Raw genomic sequence first — 14187 nt, 5'->3', positions numbered from 1 at the left:
TGCAACCGTTACCACTACCTAATTCTGGTATGTTATTATCCCCCCTAAAAGAAATCCCATGCTCACTAGCAATCGATCTCCTCTCCCCCCACCCCCTGGAAACAACCAATCTACTTTCTGTCTCTATAGATTTGCTATTCCGAACATTTCATATGAATGGAATCCTGCAATATGTGGTCTTTTATCACTGGCTTCTTTCATTTAACCGAATGTTTTAAAGGGTCATCCATGTTGCAGCATGTATCAGTACTTCCTTTATTTTTATTACCGCATAGGAGCTTTCTGAGCCAGTAATTTGTGGTTTGGGTTATCACAGCATTTCCTACATTTGGACAACTGAGGGAACTCATCTGAAACTGAAAGGAAGCCAGCATGAATACAACCTAGAGTGAATGAGATTACAGCCACCCTCATCTTTGGCAGTGGCATATTTGTGCTGAGCCAAAGATCTGTCTTAATAGGATGGCAGGCCCAAGTTATGTGTTGTGACCTCCTGGTGGCACTGGTCTAGTCTAGGAAGGGCTCATGGGTGCTGGTATAACAGGATGAGGCAAGTGCCTCATAGCTTGTGTTTCTGGCTTGGGCAGAGCTTGGGTGCAATTCCTCGTCTTCAGACATCTGAGAAAAGTATGTCGGGATCTCCTGGTTCCATTTGTTCTGTTTGCCAGTGGGCAGAGTACACTGCACTGTGCAGACAGGTTAGACAGTTTATTGTAGGCTGATGAAAGCAGATTAAAAAACCATCAGCTTGGTGGGAAACTAGCTCAGAATCCAATCCAAATGTCACATGAAATATTTACACAGCCAGGAGATAAACCAAGGGAAACAGTGTGCCCTTTGTGTGTGCTTCTGAGTGTGCAGGCACACACAGAGCTGCTGACCATTTGTCAACTTCCAAGATTTATTCTGTTGCTTCTGGCAAGGGACAGCCTAATGATTTAATAGCTTGTCAACACCTACACAGAGAAACAAGGACTGGCACTTCCTCATTTCTTATTTTCTTTGCTTTAAATAGGAATTTCTATTCCAAGTCACTGGAACCTGGAAATCAGACTGTCAGATTTCTCTTGACTTGAGTGCACAGTTCCTGAATCTGAGCATGATGAATGTTATAACTTTCCTGTTATACAAACACAGGGTTGCTACCCTTTCAGAATGACCCATTGAGTTCATATCCTAAAGCTTGAGTGTTTGCTTCAGACCATTGCCGTGAGCCAATTTCAAATGGAGTGAAACTGTTTTGTTTCTGTCCCATGAACCTCTTGAGTTGAATGCCTGCTTGAGCAATCCAGTGCCTGGTTGCCACATTTACATTTGAGATGGAAAAGTTGTTTAGAGGATTTTAGTGCAGAAGATTGGATTTCGTATGCAGAGTATTATTCTCCAGGCATCCTTGGGCAGTTGTGAGTTCCCTGAAAGAAGAGACCATGTCCCCTTCAACTCAGCAAACCCCACAGTGCCTAGCACAGCACCTAGCACACTGTCATCTTGGTTAATTCATTTTCAAACAATTCCACCAAGATCTATGATAGAATGACAACCAGAGGGTTATATTTTATATTAGAATAATGCCTTGTGTATACTGGGTCTTTATCCCAAAGACAGGTAGTATAGCAAAATGGTATAGAGCTCTACTTCTCAAAGTTTAATATGCATATGAATTACCTAGGGCTTGTTAAATGCAAATTCTGATTCAGTTCCTCCAGGCTGAAGCTTGAGATTGTGCCATTCTTGCAAGCTCCTGCGTGGTATAATGTTGCCAAACCAGGTACCACATTTTGAGCACCAAGAATCTAGAGCTATGCTATCCAATATGGTAACCAGTAGCCACTAGTGATTAGTAAGCATTTGAAATGTGGCTAGTCCAAATTGAGATGTGCTGTAAATGTTCAGTACACACCAGATTTTAAAGACTTAGTAAGAAGAAAATGTGAAATATCTTATTAGTAATTTTATATTGGTTATATGTCAAATTGATAATATTTTGAATATGTTAGGTTAAATAAAACATTCTTAAAAATAATTTCACTTGTTTTTTTTAATTTTTATTGTGGCTACTCAGAACATTTTTAATTATATATGTGGCTCACATTATATTTCTACTAAACAGCACTGGTCTAGAGTAGGAGTAGCAAACTTTTAGAATAAAGGGCTGGGTCATAAATATTTTATGCTTTTCAGACCATGTGATTTCTATCCCAACTACTCAATTCTGCTGTTGTACACAAAAGCAGCCATAGACAGTATGTAAATGAATGAGTATTGGTTGTGCTCCAATAAAACTTTACTTACAAAAACCATTTCTACTAATGGTAGCCTTGAAAACCAACAGTCTACAATCATGGTGAAAACCAGCAGCCTGGCAGCCACCAGAGGGAACAGAATATGGACTAGAATGTTGGAGCTCCTTCCAAGCCTCATTTCTGAACAATTAATATTTGGCCTGTCTAGTGGTTCCTTGAAAGACCCCACTTGCAAGGCTTTTTTTATTAGGCATGATTCAAGAGTGTGCTCAGTGTGAAAAACTTTTTCCTTGGGGTATTTGTCAAAAATAATTAGAGACAAATGATTAACTTTACAGCTGCCTATGGTAATAGATAACAGTTGCGGTGAACATTAAGCTAACCAAAAAGCTTAAAAGTAAATGCTGGGGAATGAGATGTCCATATGGGGCTTAGAAAACCTCCAACAAATACCTGGGAATCTAAAAGGCTGTGCATATGCATAGGATGATAGGCATTCCCAAGGCTGTGCACATTAGAAAACCTCCAACAAATACCTGGGAATCTAAAAGTCTGTGCATATGCATAGGATGATAGGCATTCCCAAGGCTTTGCACATGCTCAGAAAACACCTAAGAAAGGCCAAAGTTCTCACCTATGGCTGAACTTCAAGCTCTGTACAAGTGAAGTGCTAAGGCAAAGTTCCCCCCAACACACACACAGAGCATCTTGGTAAAGACTGGGAGACGTACTGGCTCCATGAATTTAAGCAAATCTCTGTACAATCATTAGCTGATGACTAACCTAACCAAGCAGAGACTTCTGTGACCCCACATGACAAAGAATCCAGACTTTGCAGAATTAATTTAGAAAAGCCACTAAACAGGCCAGGTGTGGTGGCTCATGGTTGTAATCCCAGCACTTTGAGAGGCCGAGGCAGGTGGATCACTTGAGGTCAGGAGTTCGAGACCAGCCTAGCCAACGTGGCGAAACCTCGTCTCTACTGAAAATACAAAAGAAAATTAGCCAGGCGTTATGGCACATGCCTGTAATCCTAGCTACTTGGGAGGCTGAGGCAGGAGAATCGCTTGAACCCAGAAAGTGGAGGTTGTGGTGAGCCGAGATCACACCACTGCACTCCAGCCTGGGTGACAGAGTGAGACTCTGTCTCAAAAAAAAAAATCAAAAATAAAAAAAAAAACCACTAAACAAATAAACACCAGCAGCAACAACAACAAAACTCTGGGGAGAGGGAGAATTTGTTTTCCAGAGTTACTGCATTATATAATTTTAAACGTTCAATTTTTAACAAAAGTTGTAAGATATGCAAAGAAACAAGAAATGGTGAATACATAGGAAAAAATATCAATCAACATAAACTGTCACTGAGGACATCCAAACACTGGAATTACTAGACAAAGACTTTAAATTAGTTATTTTAAATATGTACCAAAATTTAAAGGAATGTATGACATGTCTCACCAATATCAATAAATATCAATAAATAGAAATTATATTAAAAATAACTAAATGATGGCCGGGCATAGTGGCTCACGCCTGTAATCACAACATTTTGGGAGGCCGAGGCGGGTGGATCACCTGAGGTCAGGAGTTCAAAACCAGCCTGGCCAACATGGCGAAACCCTGTCTCTACTAAAAATACAAAAATTAGCCAGGCGTGGTAGTGGGTGCCTGTAATCCCAGCTACTCGGGAGGCTCAGGCAGGAGAATTGCTTGAACCCTGGAGGCGGAGGTTGCAATGATCCAATATTGCGCCATTGCACTCCAGCCTTGGCGACAAGACTGATCTCAAAAAAAAAAAAAAAAAATACTGAAGGGAATCCTTCAGGCTGAAGTGAAAGGACACTAAACAGCAACTTGAATCCACATAAAGAAATAAAGACCACCAGTAAGGGTCACTACATAAGTAAATATCAAAGTACAAATATATTTTTCTTTGGAACTCTTTTCTTCTATATATGATTTAAAACACAGCTGCATAAAGCAATAAATTCACTTTGATAAGTGCACAATGTATGAAGATATAATTTGTGTGACAATAACAACACAAAGGAGAGGCATGAAAATGGAGCTATATGGGAACAAACTATTTATGTACTTAGGCCATTTTGTGTTGCTATAACAGAATACCTCAGGCTGGGTAACTTATAAATAAGAGGTTTATTTAGCTCATGGTTCTGGAAGCTAGGAAGTTCAAGAAGCACAGTGCTGGCATTAACTTGGCCTCTGATAAGGGCTTTTGTCCTGTGTCACAACATGGCAAAAGATCAAAGAGTAGGAAGGCACATGCAAAGAGGCACAATCTGAGGGGCTTTATAACAACCCACTCTTGCAGGAACTAATCCATTTCTGCAAGAACTAATCCAGTTTTGCCAGAGTGAGAACTCACTACCATGAGAACGGCACCAAGCCATTCATGAGGAATCTTCTCTCATGACCCAAACAACTCCAACTAGGCCCACCTCCCAACATTGCCACATTGTGGATCAAGTTTTAAATGAGTTTTGGTGGGGATGAACAAACCATATCCAAACCATAACATATACTGTTGAAATTAAGTTGATATTAATCCAAACTGTATTGTTAAAAGTTAAGATGTTAATTATAATACTCAGGCAACCACTAAGAAAATAAATATACATATACATATATATATACACACATACATATATATACACATATTTATACATGTATATAATACATTTTTATATATGTAAACTAACAAGAAAATTAAAATGGTACAGTGGAAGATATCTATTTAATAGAATGCAGTAATGGAGGAATCGAGCAACAAAAAAGCCTAAGACATGGAGAACAAGTAGCAATGTGGCATACATAGACTATGCCTTATCAGTAATTATATTAAATGTAAATGATTAAGCACTCCAATTAAAAATTAGAGATTGGTCAAATGGATTTTAAAAACATAATTCAACTATATGTTGTTCATAAAAGAAATACTTTAAATTCAAAGGCACACATAGGTTGGAAGTAAAAGGATGGCAAAAGATATAGCATGCATATGGTAACAAAAAGAGAGCTGGTGTGGCTATACTAATAGACAAAATTATAAATATATGTCACCTAACAACAGAGCACCAAAACATATGCAACAAAAACTAAAGAAATGAAAAAGAGAAATAAGAAATTTAACAATAATACTTGGAGATGTCAATACCCCATTTTCAATAACAAATAGAACAGCTAGAGAGAAGATCAACAAGGAAATAGATTTGAACAACGTGATAAACCAACTAGAGCAGAATATACATTCTTTTCAAGTGCACGTGGAACATTTTCTAAGACAGAACATAAGTTAAATTACAAAAGAAGTCTCAGTAAATTTAAAAGGATTGAAATCATACAAAGTACTTTGGAATTAAATTAGATGGAAAGGAATGAAATTAGAAATCAATAAATGAAGGAGATTTGGGTAATTCATAAATATGTGGAAATTAAACAGCACACTCCTAATACAAATAGGATGAAGAAGAAATCACGTTGCTTCATGGCCTTTTGGCTAAGTTCAAGTGTAGTATCTGTCCTTATCAGTTTAATATCTGATACATCCTCTATCTAAGGACAATACATTAAATGGATTTTTGGAGCAGGGAGATGGAATAAGGACTAGTTTCCTCCACTCCATGCATCAACCTGGTATTGCAGTACCTCCAGAAATGGTGCACCCCTCCCAATAAAAAAAAAATTAAAAGAAATCACAAAGAAACTTAGAAAATACTCCGAGATGAATGAAAACAAAAACAAAACATGCCAAAACTTATGGAGTGCAATGAATGCAGTACTCAGAGGGAAATTTGTAACTGCAAAGGTCTGCTTAAAAATAAGAAAGATTACAAATTAATAACTTAATCTTTCATCTTAAGAAAATAGAGAAGAGCAAACTAAACCCAAAGCAAGCAGAGGAAAAGAAATAATAAAAATGAGGTGGGGCGTGGTGGCTCACACCTGTAATCCCAGCACTTTGGGAGGCCAAGGCGGGTGGATCACCTGAAGTCAGGAGTTCGAGACCAGCCTGGCCAACATGGTGAAACCCTGTCTCTGCTAAAAATACAAAAATCAGCCAGTCATGGTGGCGTGCTCCTGTAGTCCCAGCTACTCAGGAGGCTGAGGCAGGAGAATCACTTGAACCTGGGAGATGGAGGTTGCAGTGATCCAAGATTGCGCCACTGCACTCCAGCTCTGGGCGAGCGAGACTCTGTCTCAAAAAAGTAAATAAATTAAAAATAAAAATTAGAGCAAGAAGAACTGAAATAAAGAATAGAAAAACAATAGAGAAATTTGGTGAAATCGAAAGTTGGTTCTTTGCAAAGCTCAGCAAAATTACAAAACTTTAGGTAGACTTAAGAAAAAAATGTCTCAAATTATGAAAATCAGGAATGACAGTGGAGATATTACTACCCACCTTAGAGAAATAAAAAGGAGTATAAAGAGCCAGGCACAGCGTCTCACGCCTGTGATCCCAGAACTTTGGGGGGCCAAGGCGTGAGGATCACTTGAGCCCAGGAGTTCGAGACTAGCCTGGCCAACATGGTGAGACCTCTTCTCAAAAAAAAAAAGAGCATAAAGGAATACTATGAGCAACTGTATGCCAACAAATTTTATAACCTAGATGTAATGAAAATATTCCTAGGAAGACACACAATACCAAAACTAACAAGAAAAAATGGAATGGAATATCTGAATAGACCTAAACCAAGTAAAAGAGATTGAATTAATAATTTTTTGAATTCCCATAAAGAAAACCCCAGGCACATATGGCTTCACTAGTTAATTCTACTGATTGATACCAATAATGGTTGATTTTATTTGTCAACTTTATTGGGCCACAAAAATGCTCAGATACCTGGCTAAACATTATTTCTGGTTGTATGTGTGAGGGTGTTTCCAGAAGAGATTACCATTTGGATTAGTAGACTAAATCAAGAAGATTTTCCTTCTTAGTATGGGTTGGCATCATCCAATCTGTTGAGGGCCTGAATAGAACAAAAGGTGCAGGAAGAATTATCTCTCTCTCTTCTTCCCTTCCCTTCTCTCCCCTCCCTTTCCTTCCCTCCCCACTCCTTCCCTCCCGTCTCTCAATGACTGCTTGAGCTAAGATTTCAGTTTTCTCCTGCCCTAGGACTGGGATTTACACCATCAGCCCTCTGGTTCTCAGGCCTTTGGACTTGGACTAGAACTTACACCATCATTTCTCCTGGTTCTCAAGCCTTCAGACTCAGACTAGAGCTATACAACCAGCTGTCCTTGGACTCCAGTTTGCAGATGGCAGGTCAAAAGTCTTCTCAGCCTCCATAATTGCATGAGCCAGTTCCTCACAATAAATCTATTTTATGTAGATAAATGATAGATTTATTCATCTAGAAATTTATTTTTACATATATTTCTAGAGAGTGAGAGAGAGAGAGAGATATCCTATTTGTTCTCTTTCTCTGGAGAATCCTGACAAATAAAACTTCCCAACTATGAAGCCAGTTCTACCTTTATACCAAAACCAGATAAAGAAATCACAACAGGCTGGGCACAGTGGCTCATGCCTGTAATCCCAGCACTTTGGGAGGCCAAGGCAGGAGGATCACTTGAGCCCAGGAGTTCAATTGAGACCAACCTGGGCAACTTAATGGGACCCCCATCTCTACAAAAAATTTAAAAATTAGCTTAGTGTGATGGTGCATGCCTGTGGTCCCAGCTACTTGGGAGGCAGTAGGTGGAGAGGGTGGGATGGGAACTGTTTGAGCCCAGGAGGTCAAGGCTGCAACAAACTGTGATCACACCACTCCCCTCCAGCCCAGTGACAAAGTGAGACCCTGTCTCCAAAAAAAAAAAAAAGAAAAAGAAAAAGAAAGTAAAAGACAACTCACAGAATGGGGAAAAAAAAATTTGTGAATCAAAATATTTGCAAATCATATATAAAGGACTTGTATCCAGAATACATTTTTTTTTTTTTTTTGAGACAGGGTTTCATTCCCATCACCCAGGCTGTAGTACAATGACGTGATCTCGGCTCACTGCAACCTCCGCCTCCCGGGCTCAAGCGATTCTCCTGCCTCAGTCTCCTAAGTAGTTGGGACTACAGGCGTGTGCTACTGCACCAGGCTAATTTTTGTATTTTTTGTAGAGATGGGGCTTCACCATGTTGCCCAGGTTGGTCTTGAACTCCTGACCTCAAGTGATCCGCCTGCCTCATCCTCCCAAAGTGCTGGGATTGCAGGCATGAGACATGGCACCCAGCCTCAGAATACATTTTTAAAACCCTTAGTACTCACCTAGCAGGCCAGGTGCAGTGGCTCATGCCTGTAATCCCAGTGCTTCGGGAGGCCAAGGCAGGAGGATCACTTGAGCCCAGGAGTTCAAGACCAGCCTGGGCAACATAGCAAGACCCCCATCTCTACAAAAACTTCTTTAAAAAATTAGGTGGGCATGTTGGTGTGCACCTGCAGTTTTAGTTACTTGGGAGGCTGAGGCGGGAGGATTGCTTGAGCCCAGCAGTTTGAGGCTGCAGTGAGCTATGATTGTACCACTGCACTCCAGCCTGGGTGACAGAGTGAAACCCCACCTCTAAATAATAATAGCAAAATAACCCAGTTTTAATATGGGCAAAGGATACACATAGACATTTCTCCAAAGAAGATATACAACTGGTCAATAAATATATGAGGAAATGCCTGACATCATTAGTCATTAGGGAAATGCAAATCCCAAACCACTATGAAATATCACCTCACTCCTACTAAGATGACAATAATCAAAAAGATGGATAATAGCAAATGTTGACAACAATGCAGAGAAATTGGAACCCTCATACATTGCTGGTGGAAATATAAAATGGTGCAGTCACTTTGGAAAACAGCACGGCAGTTCCCTAAAAAGTTAAATAGAGTTACCAAATGACCCAGAAATTCTATTCCTAGATATATAACCACATATGTTCACACAAGAATGTGTACACAGATTTTCATAGCAGCACTATTCATAATAGCCAAAACTTGGAATCAACCCAAATGTCCATCAACTGATAAATGGATAAGCAAAATGTGTATCTATACAATGGAATTCAGCCATAAAAAGAACAAATTACTGATACATACTACCATATGGATGAACTTTGAAAACATTATGCTAAGTGAAAGAAAGACATAAAAGGCCACATATTCCATTATTCCATTTGTATGAAATGTCCAGAATATGAAAATCCATAAAGACAGCAAGTAGATTACTGGTTGCCAGGGCATAGGGGAACAAGAAGTGAATGCTCAATGGATGTGAGGTTTCCTTCATGGGTGATGAAAATGTTCTGGAATTAGCTAGTGGTTGCACACCTTTGTAAATATGCTACTTGTGAATATACTAAACAATGCACTCTAAAAGGGTAAATTATATCTCAAGGAAAAAAAAAGGCAAAGGGACAGATTTGGCTCATGAGCCATAGTTTGTCAACTCCTGGTCTAAAGCAATGATTTTTGGAGTCACACAGACCACAGTTAGAATCCTAATTTTCAACTTATGAGCTCTATGACCTTGGACAAGTCACTTAATAGCTTTAAGCCTCACTTTTCTTTTTTATATGTTGGGGATATGTATAGTATCTCCTTTGTATTGTGTGAGGGTGGAGTTAGGTCAAATATAAGCTCCATGAAGGCACTCTATCTCCAGGGCCTAGAACTGGCAGGCTCTCAATATACATGAATGAATAACTAAAGGATTTAACACAGTTGCTGACTCATCATAATAAACAATAGCAAATCCTTATACAGTATTTACTGTATTACAGGTACTATTCTAAGTGCTTTGCAGAACTTTATTTTATTTAATACATAGTATTACTATCATCCTCATTTTCCAGATGAGGAAACTAAGGTACAGAAAAATTATGTAACTTGCCCAAAATTACACAGCTAGCAAATGGTACAGCTAAAATTAAAACCCAGGCAGTTGTGCTCATAAGTCTATGCAATAAATGTTGAATGTCAATTATCATCATCATCATCATTATCATAGAGTTTAAAACATATCCAAGGATACAGATCTCCTTTCTCCTTTTGGTATCTAAGCACATACTAACAACTCTACTTCCTCAGTGTTTGATTTAGGGTGAGGATGCTTCCCAAGTCTCTGATATTCTGCTAGAGAACATATTCATTCTTTCATCCATCCATTCATTCATGTATTTATCAAGCATGTACAGGATCCCTACTGTGTTCTAGGCCCTGTGCTATATAGAGATAAAAAAGACATACTCTCTATCCTGAAAGAGCTCAATGTCTAGTCGGGAAGACAACTATAATCCACAGTGATAAGTGCTGTAGTAGAGATTATGTAAGAGTGCTATGGAAGCAGAGAAGACCCAAGCAGGGAATAGTGTGGAGGTAGGAGGAAGGAAGGACCTGTGAACACTTCCTGGAGGAAGTGGTACCTGGAGAATGTTCCCAAAAAGGAATGTGGATTAGTCGGGTGTAGGAAGGGAGAAATAAGTCAAGATTAGGTTAAAGTATGCATATATATATATAGACTGAAAGGCCCAGGAGCCCTTGGTGAAACCCAGGGAACAAACGGCACAGAGTCCAACATGACCAAAATCCAGGTGGCAGAGGGGACCTGAAAAAGCTCCTGAGGGTCCAAGTGCCATTCAAGTTTGGTCCTGAGCAACTAACTACCCAGCATTCCCCAACCCCTTACCCTACTTTATTTTTCTCTGCAGCACTTATCACCATCTGACATGTACATGCTTGTTTATTTACTATCTGTCCCCTCCCACTAAAATGTGAGCTCCCTGAAGGCAGAGACTTTGTTTTGTTCACTGCTATATCTCCTTTGACTACTACATATACACGTTTGGATTGCCTGCATTCATAGGCACTCAATAAGTATTCTTAAATAAATGAATGAGTGAAATAAAATCAATAAACTAATGTCCTGAGAGCTCTAGGGAAGACAGAGATGATTAAGATACAGGACCCAACTTCCAGGAACTTATAGGCTTGGAGAGAGACCTAATACATGAACATGAGTGCCTATTGCACTCTGTCTCCTCTCTTCTTTCACTTCCTGCTTTCTCTCCTAGAACTTTCAGACCGTTGTCTGACCATTCAAAATTCCCCATCCCTCACAAATATTTCTCCACTGCATCCAGGACTTCCTAGTTCCCAAAAGTGGCTCATGTTCCAACATACATCTGCCCTCCTTCCTGGCCCTGCCCATCCAAAATCTCATTCCTGGTAGCTGTCCAAGTCTACTAGATGTTGTTAGCATGCTCAAACTAATTTTCACTAATGTATGACTCACTTCCAGAGTAGTCTAGGGTATATTACTTTTTTAACTTTTCATTACGGGAACTTTCAAACATAAATAAAGCAGAGAGAAGAGTATAATGAACCCCCATGTACCCATCACCCAGCTTCAACAATTGCCAATATTACCATTCCTATTTCTTCTATCCCCCATTTTTTTTCTGAAGAATTTTAAAGCTGATCCCAGGTATCATACTATTTCATAGCTGATGGCCTATAAATATTTTAGTATGTATCTCAAACAGATAAGGACCTTTTCTTAACATAAACACAATACCATTATCAAACTCAACAAAATTAATAATCCCTTATCATCTGTGGTGGTTAATACTGAGTGTCAACTTGATTGGATTGAAGCATACAAAGTATTGATCTTGGGCATGTCTGTGAGGGTGTTGCCAAAGGAGATTAATATGAGTCAGTGGGCTAGGAAAGGCAGACCCACCCTTAATCTGGGTGGACACAATCTAATCAGCTGCCAGCGCAGCTAGAATATAAGCAGGCAGAAAAATGTGAAAGCAGAGACTGGCCTAGCCTCCCAGCCAACTTATTTCTCTCATGCTGGATGCTTCCTGCCCTCGAACATCAGACTCCAGGTTTTTCAGTTTTGGAACTCGGACTGGCTCTCCTTGCTCCTCAGCCTGCAGACAGCCTATTGTGGGACCTTGTGATCATGTGAGTTAATACTTAATAAACTCCCCCTTGGCCAGGCACGGTGGCTCACACCTGTAATCCCAGCACTTTAGGAGCCCAAGGCAGGTGGATCATGAGGTCAGGAATTCGAGACCAGGCCAACATGGTGAAACCCCATCTCTTCTAAAAATACAAAAATTAGCCAGGCGTGGTGCCGCACGCCTGTAGTCCCAGCTAGTCAGGAGGCTGAGGCAGGAGAATGGCTTCAACCTGGGAGGTGGAGGTTGCAGTGAACCGAGATCGTGCCACTGCACTCCAGCCTGAGCGACAGAATGAAACTTCGTCTCAAAAAACCATGTAGTTCTGTTTCTCTGGAGAACCCTAATACATCAGCTAATACCAATCTCTGTTAAATTTTACCCAGTTGTCCCCAAAATATCCCTTACATGGATTTGTTCAAATCAGCCTCCAAAGAAGGCCCATACATTAGACATATACTTGTTAGGTTTAAGGCTACTTGATAAAATTTCAGGCCTTATGGAAAAGTGGGGACTAATCAGCTTGAAGCCCCTCTGGACATCCCAGATTCCCTAGCCCTAGGAGCTTCAGGATAGCCTCTCCCTGGCTGGAGAAAGGAGCTAGCCATTCAGGCCCCAGGTTCCTCATCAGATCTTTTTTCTGTTCCCCAATAAGGGGTGGAGGGACTGTCACCTTGCGGTGGAGTGGGGAGACAAGGAGAACCAGAGAAATGCCTTGCAACCAAGTTTTTGGTCTGCCTCCTGTCCAACCACCCCTAATCCCCACCTCCATCCTAGCTGACCTCAGAAATATTTGGTTCAGCTGTGTAAATGTCATCGTAATTACAGTCATTCTTAGGAGCTGCTTATCATTATGCCTAATTACAGTACAGCACAATAATCATTATGTGTATCATTAAAGATGTGTCAGATTGACTTTGCCATGAGTTTTATTTTATTTCAATACTAAATTGCTCCAGTAGGCACAGCCATTAGAGCTTGTTGCTCCTGGTCCCTACTGGGGAGCAGGAGACCAGCTGTTGGCCAGCCTGCATCTGAGGATCCCATCCTGTCCCGTTCAGTCCTGTACATTGCCACCTGCGCTGGCTCTGCTGCAGCCCAGTTCGGAGGTGCCTGCCTGCCTGCCTGTCTGCCCTTCTGCTCCATGGACTGCACACCTGGGCTTAAGGCAGAGTGATTTGCACTTAACAAACAACAGAAACAACAAAACAACAAAACCCTGCAGGCTCTGCCAGCATCAACCACTGCTTCCCCTGTCCACCAGGATCTCAGTCAAGCTTCTCATTGATCCAATCCATGCAACATCTTCATTATTCTCCCTATATGATGATAGGGAATGTGAAATGAGCTGATATGTCCAAAGTCATCGGGTTCATCATTAGCAGAACCGGAAAAAGAACTAGAAGCTATGATGCTGAGCCAGAGCTTCTGTGGGAGCCCTGGCCAGGTCAGGCTCCATGAGTTAGGCATTCCTCTCTGGTAGTGGTTGCATTTTCAGTTTTCAAATGTACTAAACGATGCTATCTGTGCTGCTGGGCAACTTCCTGAGAAGCAAGCACAGGAGAGTTGAGGGGTGTGGGGGCGGGGAGCAGTACTTTTCCAACTCGTGTTTTCGTGCTGTGAGAACCAAACTGAGAGCCTGGACGAGGTCACCCTACACCTTGCCTCACTGGTACATTGTCAGGCTGCCTCTGCCAGCAGACTTCTTGCGGCTTGCCAGCACCAAGGTCGTCACGAATCAGATAAACCAGTGTTGAAGAAGCATGTGTAACATATCAAATCATTGCCTAATGAGCCTTTCCTCTGGGTCCTGTGCAGACCCAACAAGTGAGTTCAGTGCATGTTTGCTCAAATGCTCATTTATTCAGCCAGCCTTGAGTGAGGGCCATCTTTGTGCCCTGCGTTGTGCTAAGAAAGTGTCTTTGTGCCATGTACTTCTTGCTCCTAAGAGTTGCACTCACGGCCCAA

At 40.8% G+C, this 14187-nt stretch overlaps 1 protein-coding gene and 1 non-coding gene across 4 annotated transcripts in view; both read left to right on the top strand.

Moving 5' to 3' along the window:
• Positions 1 to 14187, top strand: part of HDAC8 (histone deacetylase 8) — a 245599-nt gene that overhangs the window by 192148 nt on the left and 39264 nt on the right. The gene's annotated exons all lie outside the window — the stretch shown is intronic.
• LOC112131216 (U2 spliceosomal RNA) lies at positions 5744 to 5934 on the top strand. Its single transcript, XR_002913345.1, has one exon. It is a non-coding gene; the product is annotated as a U2 spliceosomal RNA (small nuclear RNA).

This window comes from Pongo abelii, chromosome X, assembly GCF_028885655.2.
Source record: "Pongo abelii isolate AG06213 chromosome X, NHGRI_mPonAbe1-v2.0_pri, whole genome shotgun sequence".
Classification (NCBI taxonomy): domain Eukaryota; kingdom Metazoa; phylum Chordata; class Mammalia; order Primates; family Hominidae; genus Pongo; species Pongo abelii.
Note: the sequence above shows the minus strand (reverse complement) of the source record. Positions and strands in the feature narration are given on the sequence as shown.